At 44.3% G+C, this 23,810-nt stretch overlaps 1 protein-coding gene across 1 annotated transcript in view; it reads left to right on the top strand.

The window, feature by feature from the left end:
* Window positions 1–5,109: 5,109 nt before the first annotated feature.
* Window positions 5,110–23,810, top strand: part of CSF3R (colony stimulating factor 3 receptor) — a 62,018-nt gene continuing 43,317 nt past the window's right edge. The window contains exons 1-3 of the mRNA XM_075604532.1: window positions 5,110–5,656; window positions 8,514–8,565; window positions 20,284–20,417. The gene's annotated coding sequence lies outside the window, so the exon portion shown is untranslated. The remainder of the gene's footprint in view (window positions 5,657–8,513; window positions 8,566–20,283; window positions 20,418–23,810) is intronic.

Here is a 23,810-nt window from a genome sequence, read left to right as displayed (position 1 = left end):
AGCAAGCAAAACACCAATGGCTAAGGTCCTTTCTGATTTTTCAACCTGTCCCTCACGTGAAGAGAAACCCACTTCCCCTCCCCAGCCCAACTCCTCTGAAATTCAAATTCCAACCCAAAGACCTTCCATAGACCCGCATTTGCATAGACAAAGTATATACACACTCTCCATGCACATACAAGTTTATCGGTAGTACGTGTTCCACACAATGTAATTCATGCATCTATTTCTTCACGATTATTAATATATAATATTCTCATTTGGGAAAGTGTACAAGAGTAAGCCTGAAGAAGATGCTGGTTGAAGAAGATTGTACATTTGGAAGATCGAAGAAAATGCTATCATTGTGTTTTCACAATATCTTACTGCATTATCTCTAAAATGTGATTTATTGGAATCTAATTCTAAAAAAAATCATTTAAAAAATACTTTGTAGTCATTTGAAGTTTAGGGTAATAAATGGTGGATTACATTTAAATAAATGGGATATCCTATGAAATGAATGGGAATAAGGGTTAGGTTACATTGCATTTAGATTGAAGACATATTAGTGCCACCTATCATTACTGCATAGTATTGCAGCCAACGCTAAAACTACATTTTTCCGTTTGCAACACACTCGCGAGTCAACTGGCCAACCGAGAAAAAAAAATGGGATCTCCGACGAACTCTGCGAGACCCCGCTGAAAGTTAATGACGCTACATCTGTACACCAATACACACAGAGCACACTGACAGATATACACAGCAGTTGTCTTTTCATCTGCTGTCCTTTTTGATAATATTCATTATTTCAGCACATAGGTTGCACCAGTTGCCAATCTTGGCAACATAGGCAACCTCAAATATTCAACATTTATCTATACAATATTGGTGAGTGTTGTGGCACCTTCTTGTTGTTCAAATATACACACACACACAGCACACTGACTCAGTATTTAGATAGGTAGAGGCACACCAATTGCCAAGAAGGGAAACAGTACTGTATACTAGTCTTGGTGCAGACTAACCCATCAATGCTCCAATGTTCCAACTGAAGGCATAGACATAGTATATCACACAAACGAAGGAGGCACACAGTTTTCGTTGCAAAAAAGATTGCTGAGACTTTACTCCATGCTTGTAGCAGACCAAATTACATTTCGGGGACACAGCCCCTTCCTCAGATTATTGTCACCCGACTCAGATACACACACACACATACTCACACACACACTCACACACACGACTCAGATAAACACACACACACACATCCGACTCTGATACACACACACACACTCACATACACTCACACACACACCTGACTCAGATACACACACACACACTCACATACACTCACCTGACTCAGATACACACACACACACACACACACACCTGACTCTGATACACACACACACACTCACATACACTCACACACATACCTGACTTAGATACACACACTCACATACACTCACCTGACTCAGATACACACACACACACCTGACTCAGATACACGCATACAGTACACTGTGTAGGAGACATGTGCAGAGGTACGAACCAGGGACATATTTGGGGGAAATAAACCATGGCTTTTATTCAGCCCGTAGCTTCAAACAATACAGTTTAAGGAAAATAAATAAATAAACAAACAGCCTATCTTTTTGCAGTGCTGGGAGGATAAGCCTCTTTTCAACCTATGATCCCAAAGTCCAAAAGAGGTACCTGTAAGCAGGGGTCTCTTTCTGTCAGTCTCTGGTTTGTGTCCGTTGGGGGGATACCCTCTGGCAGATGCCAGGGTCCACTGCGACCTGGGTGTAGAGTCCCTCTGTGCTCAAGAGATCTCCTGCAGTTTAAGCAGGGGGATTTTCTACTTGACTGATGAGCCCACTTCCTTGGAGGGGTATTTAAAGCTGAAGCTCCGTTGTCCAGGACACGGTTACTTGAAGAAGCGATTTTGTGAAATGCGTATAGACGTGTTGCATTACTAAAGGCAGTAAGACGCAGGACGACCTCTCGTGAGACTTTCCATTAGCTGATGCCGGGCCTTCGCTCCTCGATCGGTCCAATGTGGCCGTGGAGCAGGTGCGGTTCTCTCCCGGCGCTCCCCCGTTACCGCTGCTGCCCGCTGGTGGCTGTTTGAGTGGGGGGAGAGGGGATGTTTGGGGGAGATGGGTGCGGTGGTCCCATGGCCTGGGTGCCACTGCCCCCACTCCATATCCACTGCCCCCTCCGCATCCACTGCCCCACCTCCGCATCCACTGCCCCCACTCCGTATCCACTGCCCCCTCCGCATCGACTTCCCCACCTCCACATCCACTAGCCTCCCTGCACATCCACTGCCCCCCTCCTGACACCACCCCCAAGGAAAGTCTGAATTTTATATGTATTGGGGTGGTGGGTGTATTTTGTATATATATATATTGGGGAGGTGGGGGTATTTTGTATATGTATTGGGGTGTTTGGTGTATTTTGTATATGTATTGGGGTGGTTGGTGTATTTTGTATATGTATTGGGGTGGTTGGTGTATTTTGTATATGTATTGGGGTGGTTGGTGTATTTTGTATATATATTGGGGTGGTGGGGGCATTTTGTATATGTATTGGGGAGTTGGGGGTATTTTGTAGATGTATTGGGGAGGTGGGGGTATTTTGTATATGTATTGGGGCCACCCACCCAGTCAGGGGTCTTTTTAAAATGTATTGGGGCCACCCATCCACCCAGTCAGTCACCCACCCAGTCAGTCATCCACCCACCCACCCAGGCAGTCAGTCAGTCACAGGCAGGCAGGCAGTTACCACCCTAAGGAGCAGGCTACACTGGAACACTCATAGAACAGAGCAGAACAGACTCAATTTGGAAGGAAGCCATGTTTTATACCAGGGCAGGGTCCCACTCCTAAGCTCCAGTAACTGGGCAGCACTTCCCCAGTGAGCCTAAGGCCTCGTTCAGGGTGCCAGAGGCAGGAGTTGGAGGGCGCGCGTTCGCGTGTGCGCGCGGCAGTCTGCTGGGCGATGTGTGTACATCCTCCCCAGCAGACTTTTTCAAGAGTTGAGGAGGCGGGGAGGGGGCGGGGCTACAGACAGCAGCTTAGGCTGCGGTCCCAGTAATGTCTGTGACACGCGCGCCCGGCGGGAAAGGGGGGGCGGCGCGTGTCACAGCGCTAACCGCGATCTGCGGTCTGACAGGGAGAGGGGAGCTTGCAACGGGAGGGGGCGTGGTCAGGGATTTGCGGGGGCGTGGCCATTACGTCACGCGGCTGGTTCGCCCTCATCCGTCGCTAGGAGTAAACTCAATTTTATTGAGTTGTGAAAAACCCTGCCGCACGGCGCGGCTGCACCTTCTGCGTGACGGTGCGTAGTGGGCCCAGCCCCATTGAGGGGCGGTGCTTACACGCACAGTGCACGCCGCGCCATGCGCACAGGGTGTACTGGGACCGCAGCCTAAGGGATCGAAGCTGCAGTCTTGAAATCATTCGCAAGAATGATTTCATTGGCTGCCGAGGTCCCAGTGACGCTGCTGCAGCTTCAAAAAACAACTTGGGTTGTTTATTGAAACTGTAGCCAGCGTCAACTCCGTACTTCGGTGACAGGGCAGCTGCTACCCTGACAACCACAATTCAATTTGAATACATTTTGTCGGACGGCCGGACGCACGTCAGCACGCCCTCCCTCCGAAGCCAGCACCCTGAACGAGGCCTAACCCCCCTGGCACATGCTCCAATGGTTTCCAGACTAGCACCTACAAACCTCAACAAATTAACACTCCAGTGGAGAGACTCACATGCTGGCCCATGTGAGAGGAATTTAACCCCAACACTGCCTGCTTTTACCAGGACTTATAATGTCTGGGCCAGAAAAAACATAGCAAGGGGCGCTGGGTTACACACTTAGGCTGTGTCCATAGAGGGGCAGACCTTGAGCGATCAGACTGCCTAAAGGCAGTGATCGCGTCTATACAGTGTGCGGGTGCGAGCGTGCGGAAGCGGGAGGGGGTGCGCGATGCGTGTGAAATCAGTCAAAACTGATTTCTTGCGCGATATGGCGGTCACGTGAGTGGTTCGCCCAATGAGGGCAAACCAGCTCTATGACGTCAGTGGCCCACCCATAGACACGCCCCTGGACGGCGCGCGTACTAAGGCCAGGGAAAGCACCCGCTTTCCCTCAGCCTCCACACGCCTCCGCACGGCTGCATTGTCTATGGAAGCAGCCTAATACACACAGAGCACACTGTCTCAGATACACACATACATACAGGTACAGCAATAGCTCTTGTTTAACGAAAAATCTCCTTTTTGGAAGAAATGTTAATGCAATAATTTCTCCTAGGCTTAAAGATGGCTGCCTTTGCAAAAAATCTTTCCTGATCTCTCTCTGAATTCTTTGTTGCATATTTTCCTCAGTTATATACAATCTTCCACCCAGCCTGTAATGGAAACTGAAGGTGCAGCATAGTGTGTGACAGTTTGTCTTTCAGTTTTCAAAGATAATAATCTTACCTTAAATTAAAAAAAAACAACAATCCACAAGATGGCTGAAGCTTTTAATTTCATTTCCTTGCGGTATGAGAATTTGTGACTACGTGGGACAGAACATTAAAAACAAGATGTTTACCAGTAAAAAGACGAGGTGTTCGGGCAGTAAACATACTGCAATACAGTGTGTAAAAATAGTATCTGTTGCTCCACTATGAGGATATGTAGTAACAGGGACTCCTGTGTGTCGGTAAACAGACTGGGAATTTGCTGGTACAAGGCAGAGATACAGAGAGGAGTGGCCATATGTATTCTCACAACCTGTCATTAGATCAAATATTCTCTGATTTATAGTGTATCTTATCACTACAATCACTGTATGAGCAGTGATTAAAGTGTGATGTCACCAGATGCTGTGACGTACCACTACTTGCTTATATTTACAAACCCACATCTTATTATTATTATTTTTTTGTAACTTAAAGTTTTATTGAGTTATCACATATTAAACATGTAACATTACATCACATTTTTCAGAAATCAACAAATAATCACAAAAAAAATCAAAATCCCCGAAGTAGGGCGGGGGGGGGGGGGGGAAGGGGGGCGGGTGTTCTCTTTTATCTCTTTGGTCTAGGCCACCCATCCTTTTTCATCTCTTTGTATCCATCCAGTGCCTTAACCTCTCCTGTGCTGTCTTAATCTCCTATTTCTGTCACTAGGGTCAAGTTTTACTCTCCTAATCTTCACTGTCTTTTAAACTGTGATTCCCTTAGTCAAAGGAGAACGTATCTATTTCTATCAAAGCAGAACTGTGGCACCGTTCACCCGTGGGATATCCATTTGAGCCAGCCACGGTAACCAAACTTTCGGGAATTTTGCGCCAGTGTCATTAACTAAACTGGCTAATTTTTCCATCTGGCAGACAAACCCAATTCTATTTCGAATTGTAGTATAGATGGAATGTCATTTTGCTTCCATTAGGCTGCGATCTCGCATCTCGTTCCTGTTGCAAAATGAGCAACTCATTTATTTTCGACCCTGGCTAATCCCCGAGCTGGTCTGTTCAGTAGGAAGAGCCATGGGTTCATAGGAATGGTGAGGCCCAAGATCCTCTGTAACCAATCTCTAATCTGCTCCCACAGGGGCACAACCCGAGGACAAGACCACATCATATGTATCAGATCAGCCCTTTCTCCACATTGGTGAGTAACCCAGAATAAATGTTGATAATTTTAGAGGGGTGAGGTACCATCTCATTAAAACCTTATATGCGTTCTCCTTTAACGTCGTCCAAATCGAACTTTTCGCCAAAAAAATCCCACCCCTATTTTTCCTCGTCCAATACCTCTCCAGAGTCTGACTTCCATTGGGACATATACTGTAACTTTTGGGAATACTCCGCTCCCGAACAGGTCAATAATTTGTATATTTGAGAGGTTAGTCCCCCAGTGTCTGTTTCCAAAATACAGAGCTTTACGAAATTTGTCAATGCGGGATGGGGTAAAGATTTGTTGTAAATTGCCCTTATCTGGAGGTATCTAAAAAAAAATCTGAATTGGGGATGTCTCTGTCTGACTTCATTTGATCAAATGTTTTAATGTTGATTCTGTTCTCCAGATCTTTAAGTCTTAAAAACCCTTATTATTTCCAAATTAAAAAATCCTTATCATTCAGACCCGGAGCAAAGCCAGGGTTGTCAAATAAGGGGGTCATTAACGAGTTTTTGGTAATCAGTGAGCACCCTAATTTAGAAGCCTTCCAATCTGCTAATGAGCTGGTCATCGAGGAGAGCGGTTCTCACATGGAATTATGGATCCTTTTAGGTAGCCAAATTAGGTTATGAGTCTCCAGAGGAGCGCACATTTTCCTCTCCACTGCCACCCATCGTTTAAGTGCAGGGTCGACATGCCACTGTGCAATTTGACATAATTGGGCCGCTTTGTAGTATTATAGCACGCAAGGTACCGCTGGTTAATTTTTCTCTATATAGGGTTTTATAATTATTCATAATCTGAACTCCCAAGTATTTAAGGGCGCGGGGCTGCCATTTAAAGTTTAAAGTTATATCTATTAATTTTTCCAATTCCTTGGGTAAATTTATATTTAGAGCTTCAGATTTTGATTGATTCATTTTGAACCCAGATATCTTATTGAATTTCCCAAGAAGACTGAACATGTTGGGCAGAGAGGTGAGGGGTCTTGATAACGTTAAAATGATATCATCCACATATAAAGACACCTTATGTTTTTGGTCATTAATTTGGATTCGTGTTATGTCTGGATTCTTCCGAATTTGGGCTGCCGGTGGTTCCATGCTTATTGCGAATAACAAGGGTGAGAGTGGGCAGCCATGTCTTGTGCCACTCGTAATTTGGAAAAGATTGTATGGAAAGCCCTGGTGTGTTACTCTTGCCGCTGGTTTGGAATACAGTGCGTCGATTGCTTTTAATATTCTACCCCCAAAACCGAACGCTTCAAGCGTAGCATTAAGATACGGCCAATCGATCCTGCCAAAAGCTTTTTTGGCGTCCAGACTCAACACCATTACTTGGATCTTTTTTGTATTAGCTATCTCAATCAAATCAATAATTTGTCTGGTATTGTCTGCCACCTGCCTACCCTTAATTATCCCACTTGGTCAGGAAGGATAAGTCTAGGCCGGATGTGACTCCGCATATTAGCCAGCATTTTGGAGTAAATTTGAAGTAACTTACGAGTAAGGAGGGGTGTAAAAACATCTGATTTGAGCCATATATGGTCGAATACGGCCATAACTCCTCTGCCCTTGGGTGGGGAGAATCCACTGGTCCTAGAGAGAAAAGAAACCAGTGACCTGCGTAAAAGAAGCGTGCAAGGTCCCAAGGGTCTTGTTTGGTAACATGGATGAGACGCACGCCACCCTTACACAGGAACATGCAAACGACTGGGGTCGTACCTCTCCTCCTCCGACCCCGGCACAACATTCTCACAAACTTTCATTAACAAAACAGCATATACGTCCGTCTCAAATTGTCTTTGACATTCAACTTTCAACTTTGAAATCAAACCCCAATATCGCTAATGTCTAACATCGAGAGTAAAATACTCATTATAGGTCCCGGTGGATCCTAAATGTCTTGTGGGAAGATAATGTACAAGCAGGGGAATGGTGAGACACAGACCCGAGGAAAAAATTTAAACTCACCGGGTTAGAGTAAAAATAAAAAAAGTTTATTAACTGCATGTTAAAAAACACAAAACTACTGTACAAACAAAAAAGAAAATCTCCTCCCACACATTTCACGCTCAGAGGGCGATTTTTCCTTGAGCCTCCTTCTCGCATCGAGGCTCTACTGATCCGTGGCAGTACACTTACCTTCATTCCAAACGAATGTTCAGCCAGTTGAACCAGAGACGGTGCATTGCATGGAGTAGCTGAAACTCCTCATTGCGAGGACTGCAGACACACATAAGGTACTTCCCAGCCTGGTTGTAACATAGAGGTAACAATTTCCCTCTATTGGCATTACCCACACCTAATGTTCAGATAGTGCATTAGCGCTTTTCCCCTCAAGTTGCTTACTTCATATCTGTGCTATTCAGCATACTTGGCTCATAAGATTCACTTACCACGGATCCCCACAGTAGTTATGTCTCCCAGATAGTACCCAGCATACTTCTGTATTATACTTTTGGACAGTCTTGTTCTACTATATATACTTATCCTTGCTTAGAACCGGCTTTTTTTCTATGTTCTTGTGGGAAGATAACCTACTCTCCTCTATAGTTGGCATCTTTTCCCAGACTTTTTAACATAGGTGAACATCCCCCTAAAATATGTAAACCCTCTCATATTGTAACCTATCCTGAACCGGGTTATATATAACAATTACTGTTGAATTTAGTGTATTTAATGTGAGATGGTACAATGCTAAACCATAATAAGCCTACAGGGTCCATGTTGCACCTAATCTTAGATAGCTCCTTTAAAATTAAAGATTTTGGTGTGAAGCTGAAAATGCAACTATGTCTCCTTAAATTGTTAATTGTCTTTAATTGGTCGCCATTTCTTTCATGTAGAGTTCCTCACTTCAGACAAGGACGACTCGGGTGAGGAAGCTGCTTCATTCTGGTGAGTGAAATACGATTTTATTCCTATTTTTTTCCAGGAATTCTTTGCTGTCCTTTAAGTATTTAATGTAGAATCATCCATCTCTATCTGACACCCTTCTCTCTGAGGAGTCTGGTGACCGGTTGTAACTGCCTGCACCTGCTTAGCGTAGTAGGAGACAAATCCTGGAAGATTTGTAGTTTAATTCCATCAAATGAATTGGATGGGGCATTTCTTGTGATTTGGCATTGTTCCTCTTTGGTTTTAAAATAATGGAACCGCATAATTATGTCCCTTGGCGGTTCCTCGGGCTGCGGCGTGTATCTCAGAGCCCTGTGACATCTATCGAGTTGTAACTCAGCTTCCGTTTTGGCGGGAAGCAGGGTGGTTAGCCATCTTGAGATAAATTCCTCAATATCTGAAACAGTTTCAGGAATCCCTCTGAGTCTTATATTATTTCGCCTGTCCCTGTTTTCAGAGTCTTCTTGGTGATCCGCGATGTCAGCAATCTGTGTTTTTAGGCATGTAGTCGTTTTTTCATTTTAACGGAGGGCTGAATCCATTTTTTTTACTCAACTCATCCGTGCGGTCTCCGATGTGGGAAATATCCCTTCTCAACTCTTTTAATTCTATCTGGAATACAGACTTCAAATTGTTAAACAGTTTATTGAGGTAATTTTTCAGATCACTTTTTGTGACCAACTCCCTGCCTGTGCTGGCGCTTCTTCCTCTCTCTGACTCGCTCTCTGAGTCAGAGTCGTAGCTGGACGCTGAGGCTCGAGCCATGTTAGGGGTTTGAAAGTAGTTTTTTTAAATCACACAGCGTTTTTGTTTTCTGAGACCTTGTGGTCATCCTTGAGATAGCGTTGTTTCAGGGCTGTTTGTGTTAATTTTCACTTCGGGGTTGAATCTCGGCTGCTTTATGCTTTATTGTGCTGGGTCAGAGTGGAGCTGGCAAGTTAGGCCAGGTCCCCGGTGGTGACGGCGGCATGCGCAATGAACATCAAACACTCACCTCAATAGTGGCAGGCCCCAGTGTCTTCTTGCGTGTTGGCTCACAAAGTGCTTGGCGCGTCAGCCAGCATTGGATACAGCACAATGTACCTATATCACTTGTGATACTTGTGTTCATTAGTTTGCGCAATTTTGTTTTTTCTATAGGTAAATTATTAGGAAAAGCTACTGTGACAGAAACCAGGGGATGGTAATAAATTCCGTATATAGGGCTCCCAGGATACTAGACAGTTTCTATCCTGTTTGGCCTGGGAGTGCAGCCTTATAATACATACACTCCATCCCACAGTTTGGCAAGCGCTGGAACTGAGGGATGAGAGATCCAGACCAGAGTTTGTCTGCTGCCTGATTTCTGTCACCTGTCATGCTAATTAGGAATCAGGTATGAAAGACTGATTTCCTGTTTGCTCTGGTCTCTCCACAAGAGCCAGGAGGCTGGAAGGCTGCTGAACTACAGAGGGGAGAAGCCTCTTCCCCAAACAGGTTCAATCTTTCTGTTCATTTGTGTAAGACTGCAAAAGTACCTTGTTTTGTTGTTGGGAGTGGAAAAGCCACTTCCAACCCTGAGTCAGGGATATCTAAGTTAAGTTATCGCTCAGGTGAGCAGCTTTTGTTTTGATCTGTTTTCTGTTGTATGCACTGTGGCAGTCTCAGTGCCTGGGACTGAATAAACCAGGCATAGCCTGTTTAAAGGAACAGTACGTGACGCCTCATCATTTAACCTACCCTAAAAGACCGTGTTCTAAACAGTCCCGGACAAACGACGGAGCCCCGGAGTAAGCCGTTTGTCACATATGGTGGAGAATGCGGGCAGAGCACTAGGGGGTCTGCGGGTTGAAGAACTTTGAAAGAAAAAAAAAAAAAAAAAAGTTTTTTTCATCCTCTGCAAACAAGATGGAAGACGTGGTGGGTGCGCTGGTACGCAATGTCGCTGCCCAGAAAGACGCGAATGAAACCCAGCAACAGCTGTTAATAGCCCAGCAAGAAACTAATGCAAACCAGCAGCAGACGAATGCAGCCCAGCAACAGCTGCTAATAGCCCAGCAAGAGATTAATGCCAACCAGCAACAGGTGAATGCCAACCAGCAACAGGCGAATGCAAACCAGCAACAGACGAATGAAGCCCTGCAAAACGCGAATGCACACCAGCAAGAGACAAACCGCTTGCTGAGAGAGGAGCAACAGCGGTTCGCTCAGGGCTTACAGCAGGAACTCGAGATCCTGAGGGGGACTATCAGTAACCTTCCACTGGCAGCGGCAGCCCCAGTTCCGAAAATGACCAGGGCAAGCCACTACCTTCAGAAGATGGGACCCTCGGATGATGTGGAAGCCTATCTTCTCACGTTTGAACGCACGGCACAGAGAGAGGGATGGCCAGAAGCTGAGTGGGCTGGTCTAATCGCACCCTTCCTAAGCGGCGAACCCCAGAAGGCTTACTTTGATCTAGAGCCAGCCGAAGCAAACGTCTATGCAAAATTGAAGTTCGAGATCCTCGCCCGCCTCGGCGTAACCACGGCTGTTCGCGCCCAAAGGTTTCACGCATGGTCCTTCACGATGGATAAAGCCACCCGAAGCCAGATGTATGACCTCATCCACCTCGCCCGGAAGTGGCTACAACCCGAGATCAACTCAGCCAGCCACATCGTGGAACGGTTGGTCATGGACCAGTTCTTGAGGAAACTTCCCTCTGCCTTACGCCGTTGGGTCAGTCGGAGTGACCCCCACAATGCGGATGAGCTTGTGGCCCTCGTAGAAAGGTACAATGCAGCAGAAGAGCACCCGCAACCCACAGTCGTGGAGCAACCCCACTACCCGAGGTTCCAGGACTCTTCCAGAGACGGTAAAAGGGTACAGGGGTTAAGGGGCGCTGAAGAGCGGCGACCCCCTTCACGCAGCACAAGCAACAGTGGTTCGCACACTAAGGGCAATAGCCAACATGGGGAGCCGGGAAAAGGCTCTAAGTGGGACACAGACTATGTACCTAAATGTGTAAATTGTCATGAGAGGGGCCACACAGCAAAAATCTGCCCACTAAATGATGAGCCCATGCAATGCAACAGCGTGGAACCTTATTCGCTGTTGTCCCAATGTATGGGCCCTAGCCCAGAGGACCCCTTGAATAACCATCTGTGGGCATTTGTAAAGGTTAATGGTAAGAGGGTTTGGGCACTTCTTGACTCTGGGAGCATGGTCACACTAGTGTCCGAATACCTCTTGCCCATTAAGAAGAAAAAGGAAATCAGTTACAACTAAACAATTGTTGGTACCACGGACATTCCGTAACGTAGTATTACACCTCGCACATAGTCATCCATTGGGGGGACACCTAGGGGTGGAAAAGACAAAAGAAAAGGTTCTCCGAAGCTTCTATTGGCCTGGGGTTCTGGCAGAAATTACGAATTATTGTTCCTCATGCCCAGAATGTCAGATCACCGCCCCGTTCAAGGCGTACCGCAGCCCATTGGTACCCCTTCCCATAATAGAGGTACCATTTGACCGGATTGCTATGGATCTAGTAGGACCCCTAATAAAGTCTGCTAGGGGACATCAGCATATATTGGTAATATTAGATTATGCCACCCGATATCCGGAGGCAGTTCCCCTACGTAGCACCTCAGCTAAAAACATAGCAAAAGAGTTAGTAGTTCTGTTTTCCCGGGTCGGGATTCCTAAAGAGATTCTATCTGACCAGGGAACACCATTTATGTCCCAAGTAACGAAAGAGCTATGTAAACTCCTAAAAATCAAGCATCTCAGAACCTCAGTCTATCATCCACAAACAGATGGTTTAGTGGAAAGGTTCAATAAAACCTTAAAGAGCATGTTACGGCGGGCGGTTGATAAAGATGGGAAAAACTGGGATTGTTTGTTACCGTACCTGTTATTTGCCATTAGGGAAGTTCCCCAATCATCCACAGGCTTCTCCCCGTTTGAACTATTGTATGGCCGACACCCAAGGGGCTTACTGGATATAGCCAAAGAGACTTGGGAACACGAGGTTACCCCTTACAGAAGTGTAATAGAGCATGTTGCCCAGATGCAGGACCGCATTGCTGCAGTCCTACCCATAGTGAGGGAACACATGGAGAAAGCTCAAGAAGCACAGAGGAATACATATAATAAGGGTGCTAGGGTCAGAATTTTTTCTCCAGGTGATAGGGTACTAGTTCTGGTTCCCACCGTGGAGAGTAAATTCCTTGCTAAATGGCATGGGCCATATGAGGTCTTGGAAAGAGTGGGAGAAGTAAATTATAAGGTAAGACAGCCAGGTAGGAGGAAACCTGAGCAAATATACCATATAAACCTACTCAAGCCCTGGAAAGATAGAGAAGTCTTGTTAACCCTAGTACCCCCAGGTCCGTCAGAGAATCAAGAAACTGACCCAGAGGTTAGCATAGCTGAAACCCTGTCTGTTCATCAGAAACGAGAGGTTCAGAATTTAGTGAGAAGAAACAAAGAAATCTTCTCTATACGGCCAGGTCGAACTAGCGTAATTGAACATGACCTAGTCTCTGAACCGGGGGTCCGAGTTAACCTTAAACCGTACCGAATCCCAGAGGCCAAAAGAAAGGCTATAAGTTTAGAGGTTAAAAAAATGCTAAAACTAGGTGTAATTGAGGAATCCCAAAGTGGGTGGAACAGCCCTATAGTCTTAGTCCCAAAGCCAGATGGTACAACAAGGTTTTGTAATGACTACCGGAAACTAAACGCGGTGTCAAAATTTGATACTTATCCTATGCCCAGGGTAGATGAACTTGTAGAGAGACTGGGCAAAGCCCGATATCTCACAACCCTAGACCTAACAAAAGGGTACTGGCAGGTTCCCCTCACAGAAAGGGCAAAAGAAAAGACAGCCTTCTCAACCCCAGACGGCCTCTTTCAGTATAAGGTGTTGCCTTTTGGCTTACATGGAGCTCCCGCCACATTCCAAAGAATGATGGATAAAATTTTAAAACCACATGCTCGGTATGCTGCCGCCTACCTGGATGATGTGGTAATCCATAGTGAAGATTGGCAATCCCACCTTCCAAAGGTCCAAGCTGTGCTTGACGCAGTCCGGTCTGCTGGACTAACTGCTAACCCCGCTAAATGCACTATTGGTCTGGAGGAGGCCAAGTATCTGGGATATTCTATTGGCAGAGGTTTACTCAAACCCCAAACACTCAAAGTGGAGGCGATACAAAATTGGCCAAGGCCAGTTACAAAAAAACAAGTAAGGACCTTTTTGGGGTTAATTGGGTACTATAGAAGGTTTATTCCCAATTTTGCAACTAAGGCAACCCCACTAACTGACCTCACAAAAGCAAGAGGACCGCTAATGGTAAAGTGGTCCCCCGAAACCGAACAGGCCTTTAGAAGCCTGAAAGAAGCTCTCTGTGCCCAACCAGTGTTGGTCACACCTGACTTCTCCAAAGAGTTCGTAGTCCAAACCGACGCATCTGAGGTAGGGCTGGGGGCGGTACTCTCCCAGGAGTCTCAAGGTGAGGAGCACCCCATCCTTTATTTAAGTAGGAAACTAAATCCCCAGGAGAAAAATTACTCCATAGTAGAGAAAGAGTGTCTCGCAATAAAGTGGGCTGTAGAGACGCTCAAATACTATCTGTTGGGGAGAAAATTCCGGTTGGTCACAGATCATGCACCCCTTACCTGGATGTGTCAAAACAGGGAAAAGAATGCTAGAGTGACCAGGTGGTTCCTAAGCCTACAACCCTTTAAATTTTCTGTGGAACACAGGTCAGGGCACAAACATGGCAATGCTGACGGGTTGTCAAGGATGCACTCCCTAATATCCATGGTCGCTCATCCCTCGAGGTCTGAGCTGGGGGGGAGGATATGTGACAGAAACCAGGGGATGGTAATAAATTCCGTATATAGGGCTCCCAGGATACTAGACAGTTTCTATCCTGTTTGGCCTGGGAGTGCAGCCTTATAATACATACACTCCATCCCACAGTTTGGCAAGCGCTGGAACTGAGGGATGAGAGATCCAGACCAGAGTTTGTCTGCTGCCTGATTTCTGTCACCTGTCATGCTAATTAGGAATCAGGTATGAAAGACTGATTTCCTGTTTGCTCTGGTCTCTCCACAAGAGCCAGGAGGCTGGAAGGCTGCTGAACTACAGAGGGGAGAAGCCTCTTCCCCAAACAGGTTCAATCTTTCTGTTCATTTGTGTAAGACTGCAAAAGTACCTTGTTTTGTTGTTGGGAGTGGAAAAGCCACTTCCAACCCTGAGTCAGGGATATCTAAGTTAAGTTATCGCTCAGGTGAGCAGCTTTTGTTTTGATCTGTTTTCTGTTGTATGCACTGTGGCAGTCTCAGTGCCTGGGACTGAATAAACCAGGCATAGCCTGTTTAAAGGAACAGTACGTGACGCCTCATCATTTAACCTACCCTAAAAGACCGTGTTCTAAACAGTCCCGGACAAACGACGGAGCCCCGGAGTAAGCCGTTTGTCACACTACACACAAGGAAAACTCCCGCACCGCCACAATGTGAACCACGTTGAGGTGCTTACTAGGTAGGTGATTAAAGTATACAAGAGAAAAGGAAACATAGTATATCAGCACTCAGTCAAACTAAATATATAATGACATAGTTAAAATACTTTATTAATAAACAATAAATAAAAAAATGGGCTTTAAAATCAGAAAGTGTGTCAAACAGCACGTGACTGTGATCATTGGTAACTTAACCAAAGGTAGTTAAGTAGTGTATACATATGGAGATCCTTTATGGATATTTAGGATCTGATGCTATGTATATAGCCTCCTATATATATGGAGATAGGTCCGTGATGTAACCACCATACACTAAATGTCAATCCTAGTGTAAATGTATATTCTCAGAGCGTGTATGTGCTCTGAATCTATGGTGACATATAAGTGGTGTACAGGTAACATCTATGCCAGACACAGCAGAATTCTGTGTGTGTCTACCTAAAACTGCTGTATGGTCCCATACAGACACTACAAGCTGCTTCCCTAATGCTGGAGAAGGCACTCTGTGATTGTAGTCCCTAGAGCCTTGTAAAGTAGAGGTCTTGAGGTATGTACTTAATGTAAGGGTTAATGCAAACACCCTTAAAGGTACTTTGAGCAATGTTAGAATAGCCCTGGAAGTACTCATGCATTCTCCATAGAGTCCTAAGCAGCTGATCGTGTGTATCCTCTGCACAGGATTTGTAATGGCTGCAGTGATAAAGGAGTGTATACCGTTACCCCACACAATCTCCCCTGTTCAAGGAATTGTGGTTAGTCAATACACCAAGTACACCCCTATGCAGCCAGACTGTGCTGGAGGTATACATAGATCATGGTATGCATCTATAACATGCGGTGGGTATAATTGCAATGGTAAGCATAGTAAATACCCAGACTCATAACACTCACCTAGTCAGGGAAGTATTAACGGGTGGTGTACAAAAGAAGCACTCCTAAATGGCTAATCCGTGAAGTTTCACGGACAGAGATCCTTAAAAGGGAAATAACCCCTTTGAGCCCCGTCAGCCCGAATAGCACACAGAGATAATAATAGACCAATAAAATGTCCTCAATAAGATAATGGTTTAAATTGGTATGGGCTAATAGTACTAAGGGTCTCTGTAAGGATCAATAAACCAGCCGAGAACTAGACTCGTGCTTCTTACCAGACCGGCATAGAACAGCTGATTGAGGCAGAGCCCCGGCGATAGGCAGATATCATGTGGTGAGGTAAGTGTAGACCGATATCCCACACGGACCTCCTAATCAGCAGGTGAGTGAAAATCATACATTTAAAAACAGGTAGAACACTAATATCTGGCAATGCATTGTCCCCTACATCAGCGCTGATCATAGGTATATCAGCGCTGATATGCTCGAGGACAAGCCTAACTATATAGTGGATAGAAAACGGTCCCTATGATCAAAAAGATCCTACTGTGTAATTGTAACACGTAGGAGCAATAGTTTAAACCGCACATGGGGCGCCAAGAGTACCGCAGCTCAGAACAATGTTAATCAATGCTGCATTAAAATGAAAGGCTTCCCGTGTGTCAGGAGTAGGTAACTAGCCGACGCGCGCGTTTCACGAATGAACGCTTCTTCAGGGCGCGTAAATTATTAGGAAAAACACATACTTAGGATGCGTAAAGCTTCAGGTGAACTAACATCAGCTCCTGAAGAAATACAGTATGTACAGTGTTTAGGGACTTTTATCAAAATCTTTATACTACCAGTGAGCAGGATGCTGTAGCTTAATACAAGTTTTTACAGGGATTAAAGTTTCCAAAATAATGAATGAAAAGCAACAAGAACTTAATGCTCCAATTACCAGGGAAGAAATAGAGGCTGTCGTAAAGAAACTTAAATATGGGAAGGCACCAGGGCCGTATGGCTTTACTGCCGAATTCTATAAGATCTTGGGGTCAGAAGTAGGACAACCCCTGCAAAACGACTTTAAAGAGATTGTAGACAGAGGGAAATATTTGGAGATCGGGAAAACAGCATTCAGCAGAATTTTACATAAAGAAGGTAAAGACCCTCTTGTGCCTGGTTCATATCAACCCATATCCTTATTAAATCAGGATGTAAAAATTCTCTCAAAAATTCTGGCAGAGAGGCTGGCCGCAGTATTACCAGGTCTGATCCATAAAGATCAGACTGTGCTTGTAAAGGGTAGATCTTCAGTGAAGAACATAAGAAAAGTATTAGGAGCCCTTTACTGGACCAAATAAAATCCACAAGATAATAGGAACAATGTAATTATTTTGGTAGATGCAGAAAAAGCCTTTGATAATGTTAGATGGGAATTTTTATTTGATATACTTCAAAGAATGCGAATATCGGGCATGTTTCTTAACATGATTAGAACTATGTATAAGGGTCCAAAGGCACGGATCATGGCAGCAGGAATACTCTCCCAGGAATTCAATTTATACAGAGGAACAAGGCAAGGGTGTCCCTTGTCGCCATTGCTATTCAACATAGCAATGGAACCATTAGCTATGTTCCTTAGGGACATGGCAGACTATAAAGGCATTGAAATAGGTAATAAGGAAGTGAAGTTGGCTCTTTTTGCGGATGACCTTCTAATGTTTGTCTCTAATCCGGAAACAGCGGTTAAAAAAATATATGAGACACTTAAAGAATATGGAAAATGTATGGGGTTTATTGTTAATGCCTCCAAAACTGAGATTCTAGTGCTGTCTCGCAACAATAATGTTAGGTGGGAGGAAGACCTCCCTTTTAAAAAGACAAGACAGCCAATCAAATACTTGGGGGTTAATATAGACCCCGACCTAGAAAAATTGTACGCAAGCAATTTTAAATCAATCCTAAACAAAGGGATTAAAGAGCTGGAAAGCTGGCAATTGAACTTAGCGGGTAGATGCCAACTCGTTAAGATGATCAGCTTCGCTAGGAAATATATACCCATTGCATATGCAGCCTATCCTGGTTTGCCACGCAGACATAAAATTGATTAATAGTGCAATAAATAAGTTAATATGGAACAAAGGCAGAAATAGAATTGCAATGTCAAAACTATTTTTCCCAAAGGAACTTGGTGGAGTGAGTTTACCTGACATTAGAAAATACAATTTGGCATGCATAGCTAGGCATATGGGAAACTGGCTAATGGACAATCTACGTGGTTGATGCCTTTGATCCATTAAACATTTTTTTATCTAATGGGACACACTCTCCTGCAGTATTTTTTCTCACTGACTACAGTAGTGCTCCAACTTTCCTACTATTTGTTAAACAGGTATCAAGACAGGAGAACAGTATATCTGAACCTAACGTCTGTAATATGTGTCTGACTAAAGTTATGTTTTGTACATTCTGTGAGTTCATTATTTAATTTAAAAATGGTGTATTTTTGTATTTTTTAGTTAAGTTTGAGCATCTGATTGATACCTTTTTACTTATATATATATATATATATATATATATATATTTCTTTTAAGTATAATTTAAACATGGAAAATTGTAAAGATGTGTTTACATCTGCCATGCTTACCAGCAATATTAGAAAATCAATAAAAAGAACAATGAGAAAAAGAAAGAAAAAAAGAGGTGGATCAAAATGATCCTAGTATCCGCAAGTCCACAGAGGGTCGGGATCCGTTATCCAGAAACCCCACGAGCTGAAAGTCCTCGGTTCTTAAAGAGAATAGACCAGCTGAAAAGATTCTATTCAGTAGCTAAATCCAAAGTTTTGTTTTTTATGTGTGTGTATTTGCCCCGCTGATCACGGGAGATTGGGAGGATCACTTTAACTCAGAAAAGACTAAGGGCTGGGACCCGCTGCGCCCGGTGGCGCAGGCGGAAGCGTGAGCGCAACTCACCATTGCGGTTTAAACTCACGATCCGGTCCCAGTCCCTCCTCACTGCCAACTGACTACGTACTGTGACGCGTCAGTCAGCAGGGAATACAAGAGAATGGTGTTCCCGTGCGGCGACGCGTCACATGGTACGCGAGTCGGCCAATGGGGAGGAGGGGAGGGAACTAGCTAGATGGGAGGCGCCATGGGCGGGGAGCAGGGAAGGAGCTGCGGTTATTAAAGTGTGAGTATGTGTGTATGTATGTGTGTATGTGTGTATGTATGTGTGTATGTATGTGTGTGTGTATGTGTGTGTGTGTGTGTGTATGTGTGTGGGGGGGTGGACGGCACCACGACCAGATCCCGCCCCCCTCCCTCCCCCTCCCGCCACTACCCACGCACCACCCGTACTGAACACCCACCCGCCGCCTCACACACGCTCACACCCTAGCAGGACACACGCCTCACATTTTCACATCACTTATGTCACCAAAATATACATTGTACTGTGGTGTGTTTACAATAAACCATTTTTATACAACATCGTATTACATTTTCTTCCATCTTTCTTTTCAACATTATTATCCAACCTTTCCAACAAATAGTCACCTATTGTTCCACGATTTATAAATAATACTACCTATTACGCATTTACATCCCGGGCAACGCCGGGTATATCAGCTAGTATATTCTAAACATAAGGTCTTAAGATATTTCATTAAGTCACATTATTGTATCATAACGTTACATTATCTTCCAATGATGTGACATTAAGTACTGTACGTCTTAGCGTTACTCCGACCCACCTCTCAAAATAGGTCTTTTGATGGAGTGGAGAGGAAGAAAAGAGGGAAATAACGCTATGAAACCCTGCAAAAGCGCTATTTCAGGGTCTGATTGGGAGTAGCGGCAAGTGTAGATAGATATGACTTAAATAACGTGCATTAACCTCACAGACATTTGTGCATAAAGGGGATGATAAGACCAGATTTGCATATCATTTTCACTAACGCCCATTGTAGCTAACGCAATGTTCTTTACAAGGAATAACATGACTTAAAGTGATTGTCCTTTGAGGATACACCATTACTATTAACATGTCGTTAACTTATGTTAGCATCACGTTACGTGGCTTATCGGAGCATTGCGCATCTGTCCCTTTCTCGGGTTATAAATCAGACTCCCCACATAGGAAGGAACTGAATGGACTCACAATTCCACCTTCTTTATTAAAATTAAATAAAATGAGCCGTTACCGCCTCCTGTATTTACTGCATATATATTACTTATATCCTTCTAATGTACAGATCTTTCTTTTAAATAAGATACAGTACGTGTGTGTGTGTGTGTTCCCCCCTCTTCCTGCTCTGTGGCATGCAGATGCAGACATGATGTTCAGGGAAGTGTTTTGCAATATCCAGTATGTTGAAGAGACAGTAACGGCATCATTATACTGGGAACTGCTGAAGGCAGAAGAAACGTATCATTACCGGAGCGCAGGTGCAAGAAAAGGCAGCGTGTGCCCTAAACAGCCGAACCTCTGCACAAATACAAGGTGGGTTTTTCATGTCACCAGTCTCACACAGCGAGGGGTTTTCAACTTATTGTAAGTGTAATCAGCTTCCCTACAAATATTCGGCTCACCTTGAAGTGAGACGTTTTACTTATTTGTTTCCTGTCTCATGCTAAAAATGAAGGTTTCCATCTTCTTCTGCTCTTGCGTAATTCTAATCTTACATCTACGTGTATCACGTTTACATATATGAACATCTAAGTGTAACATGTGTACATATATGAACATCTAAGTGTAACATGTGTACATATATGAACATCTAAGTGTAACATGTGTACATATATGAACATCTAAGTGTAACATGTGTACATATATGAACATCTACGTGTATCACGTTTACATATATGAACATCTAAGTGTAACATGTGTACATATATGAACATCTAAGTGTAACATGTGTACATATATAAACATCTAAGTGTAACATGTGTACATATATGAACATCTACGTGTATCACGTTTACATATATGAACATCTACGTGTATCACGTTTACATATATGAACATCTACGTGTATCACGTTTACATATATGAACATCTAAGTGTAACATGTGTACATATGTAAACGTCTAAGTGTAACATGCATACATTGATGAACACTTGTATGTAACACTTGTACATATATGAAGATCTAAGTGTAACATGTCTACACACAGATGTAGTGAGACTTACTGTTCTCGACGCGGCGTACGAACAAGCAAAAGTCTGTGGCACCGGGGACAGTGTCTGCCGTGATGAAGCTGTAGGGGTCCATGCTTCTGAATGGGACCCCCTCCCCCCGCAGCATTAATACTTTGGTACCGCGAAGACAGTGAGCCTGGCTACATCTGTGTATGAACATCTATGTGTAACTTGTATAGACTAACACCTAAATGTAACATGTATACCTACACAAATATGTTTGGAACACACACAAGCACATAACAACCATGTGTTAATCTTGATACAAGATCACCTATGGACCGGGTCCTCAAATTACTATTAAATTAGGGCTCATGACGGGACACTGCCAAAGTCAGGAACAGATGTTATGTTCCCTGAGGTTAATGCGTATCCTAAAACCTAATTATATGCAAAAACAACGTCCATTGTACGGTCTATCTCATTGGCACAGGCTTCATGTTATGTGATTGTAGCATAATGTTGCATTATCTTCCAATAGCGTGATGTTACGCCAGTCTTGGCGTTACTCAGAATAGGTGCTTAACTCAAATTGAGAAAGAGAGGAGAGGGAAATAACATCAGGAAACAACGTTACATTATTTAACTCATGCTTAACTGTGGCGCTACACCCATCAGAACCCAGCAAACACGTATTACAGCACCTGGGTGGGAGTAACACCAAGTTTACATATGTCCTAAATAACTTGACGTCAAGTGCCCCCTTAAACCTTAACGCAGGGGTGCGCAAACTGGGGGGGGGTGCGAGATTTTCTAGGGGGGTGGGGGAGCGGCGGTTACAGAAGCCCCGCTTTGCCTCGAAGGCATTTAAAGCTGCAGTTCAGGCAATATCCTGCAGTTGTGTTTTTTTTAATAAATCAGTTCTGTAGTAAGAAAAAATACTTTTAGCATTTTCTGTTTTTAAAAAAACAACTTTGAAAGACCAGTTTTCTTGTATTCTATTTTAACAGCCATTTGCTAAGGCACTGCCCCTTCATGTCCTGTCACAAGCCCTGGCACACCCCTTTGTCAGCCCTGCCCTCCCTCTAGCACATGTCAGTGCAGGAGTGCTCATGAATATTCATGAGCTTCCACTGAGTGACACAAGCAGAGGAAAAACATATGCCAGCTCTAATTATGTCACCAAATTTCGCCGATCAATACATGGAGAACGAATTGACTGGCAGCTATACAGTTCTTTAGGTAATTAGAGATTGCCCACATAAAACTATTGAAGTAAAAAAAAAAAAAAAAAAAAAAAAGACTGAACTGCAGCTTTAAATTAAATGCCGGGGATCGCGCGAGGCCTCTATACAGTAACTTTACTTACCTTAACTTTCCAGCGACGCATCGCCATGGCAACCCAGCGTCAAATGATAACGCAGGGTCACATGACATAATCTTGCCATGGCAATGTGATGTCACATGACCCCGCGGCGTCAAATGACGCCGGAGCCGAGCAGGGGGGCGCGCAGGGAGAAGAATTGCGCACCCCTGCCTTGAGGCACTTTTGTTAATATTTGATGTTAATGGAACACCTTATTTGCATGTCGTTATCACCAACATCCGTTATAGTTAAAGCTATTCTCTTTACGGGAGAAAACAAGACTTAACGTTACATTATGAGCCATTGAAGGTGTGCCGTTAGGCTTAAAGTGACGTTACGTTAGGTTAACTCTACGTTAAGTGACTTGACAGTGCTTTGTGGAGCTGGGCCAATAGGTTACTTTTATATACAAGATATGACACCTGTATTATGATGTTGGTGCAATAAAAGGAATTACATCTGGTAAAGACTGTGGAATGATTGTAGGAACAACATTAAGAGCTCTTCACTTGCGGGACCTTAAAAGGAAGCCCCATATAATGGCCACAATAAATTATCAATGTAACCGGCTTCCTTACAAACATTCAATCCCCCCTTGAAGTTACATTTTCACTTATTTGTTTCCAGTGTAAAAAAAGGTATGTTATTCTTTTCTTCAAGTCCTGTGTAAATTCTATTCTTATCTGATGTGTTTTGTCTTTTCAATGTATCTATTTCAAGCACATAAAGGGTTTCAACAAGGGGCAGGAGGGAGGCATACTGTATGTCAGAGCAAAAGATGTGCTATAACAAGAGGTTGTGCTCGAAGGCTGGAGGGTGGGAGGCTCAGGGGGAATGGGAGGAAGTGCTTCTAAGGCTGCGGCCCCGCTGCCTGCACTGCACGCGCGTCTGGAAGGCTGGCGGCGCGTGCAGCCGAGTCCCCCGGTCTGCAGTGAGCTGCAGGGGAAAAGACAGGGGGGGGCGTGATGGGGGGAGTGGTGGGGGCGCGGCCATGATGTCACCCGGCAGGTTCGCCCTCATTGGCTGAATCACCAGTAGTGTGGCCTAGTGCTCCGTCGCGACTCCTGATCTCAATTTTCTTGAGAGTAGGAGTTTCTGTCGGCGCAGCGGGCCCGGCCCCATTGCGGGCGCTGCAGTAGCCAGCCGGGACCTGGCCTAAACTGAAAGGGTAGTGGATTTGTGGAATAGCCTCCCAAGGGAGGGTGGTAGAGATGAACGCAGTAATGTAGTAACAGCATAACTAGTTTATATAAATCTAGGGTGTGGAATTACAATTTGTCTGTATATAGAAATAAAGTAAGTTATGTTGAGCAAAAAAGTGACCTTTTAGATGTTAAAATGGATAAGAAGCAAAAAGTGACAAATGTGGGAGTGCTCATTTGCATGTC

The sequence above is a fragment of the Ascaphus truei genome, chromosome 6, assembly GCF_040206685.1.
Source record: "Ascaphus truei isolate aAscTru1 chromosome 6, aAscTru1.hap1, whole genome shotgun sequence".
NCBI classification, from domain to species: Eukaryota; Metazoa; Chordata; class Amphibia; order Anura; family Ascaphidae; genus Ascaphus; species Ascaphus truei.
The sequence above is the reverse complement of the archived record's forward strand: the minus strand, read 5'-3'. Positions and strand labels throughout refer to the sequence as shown.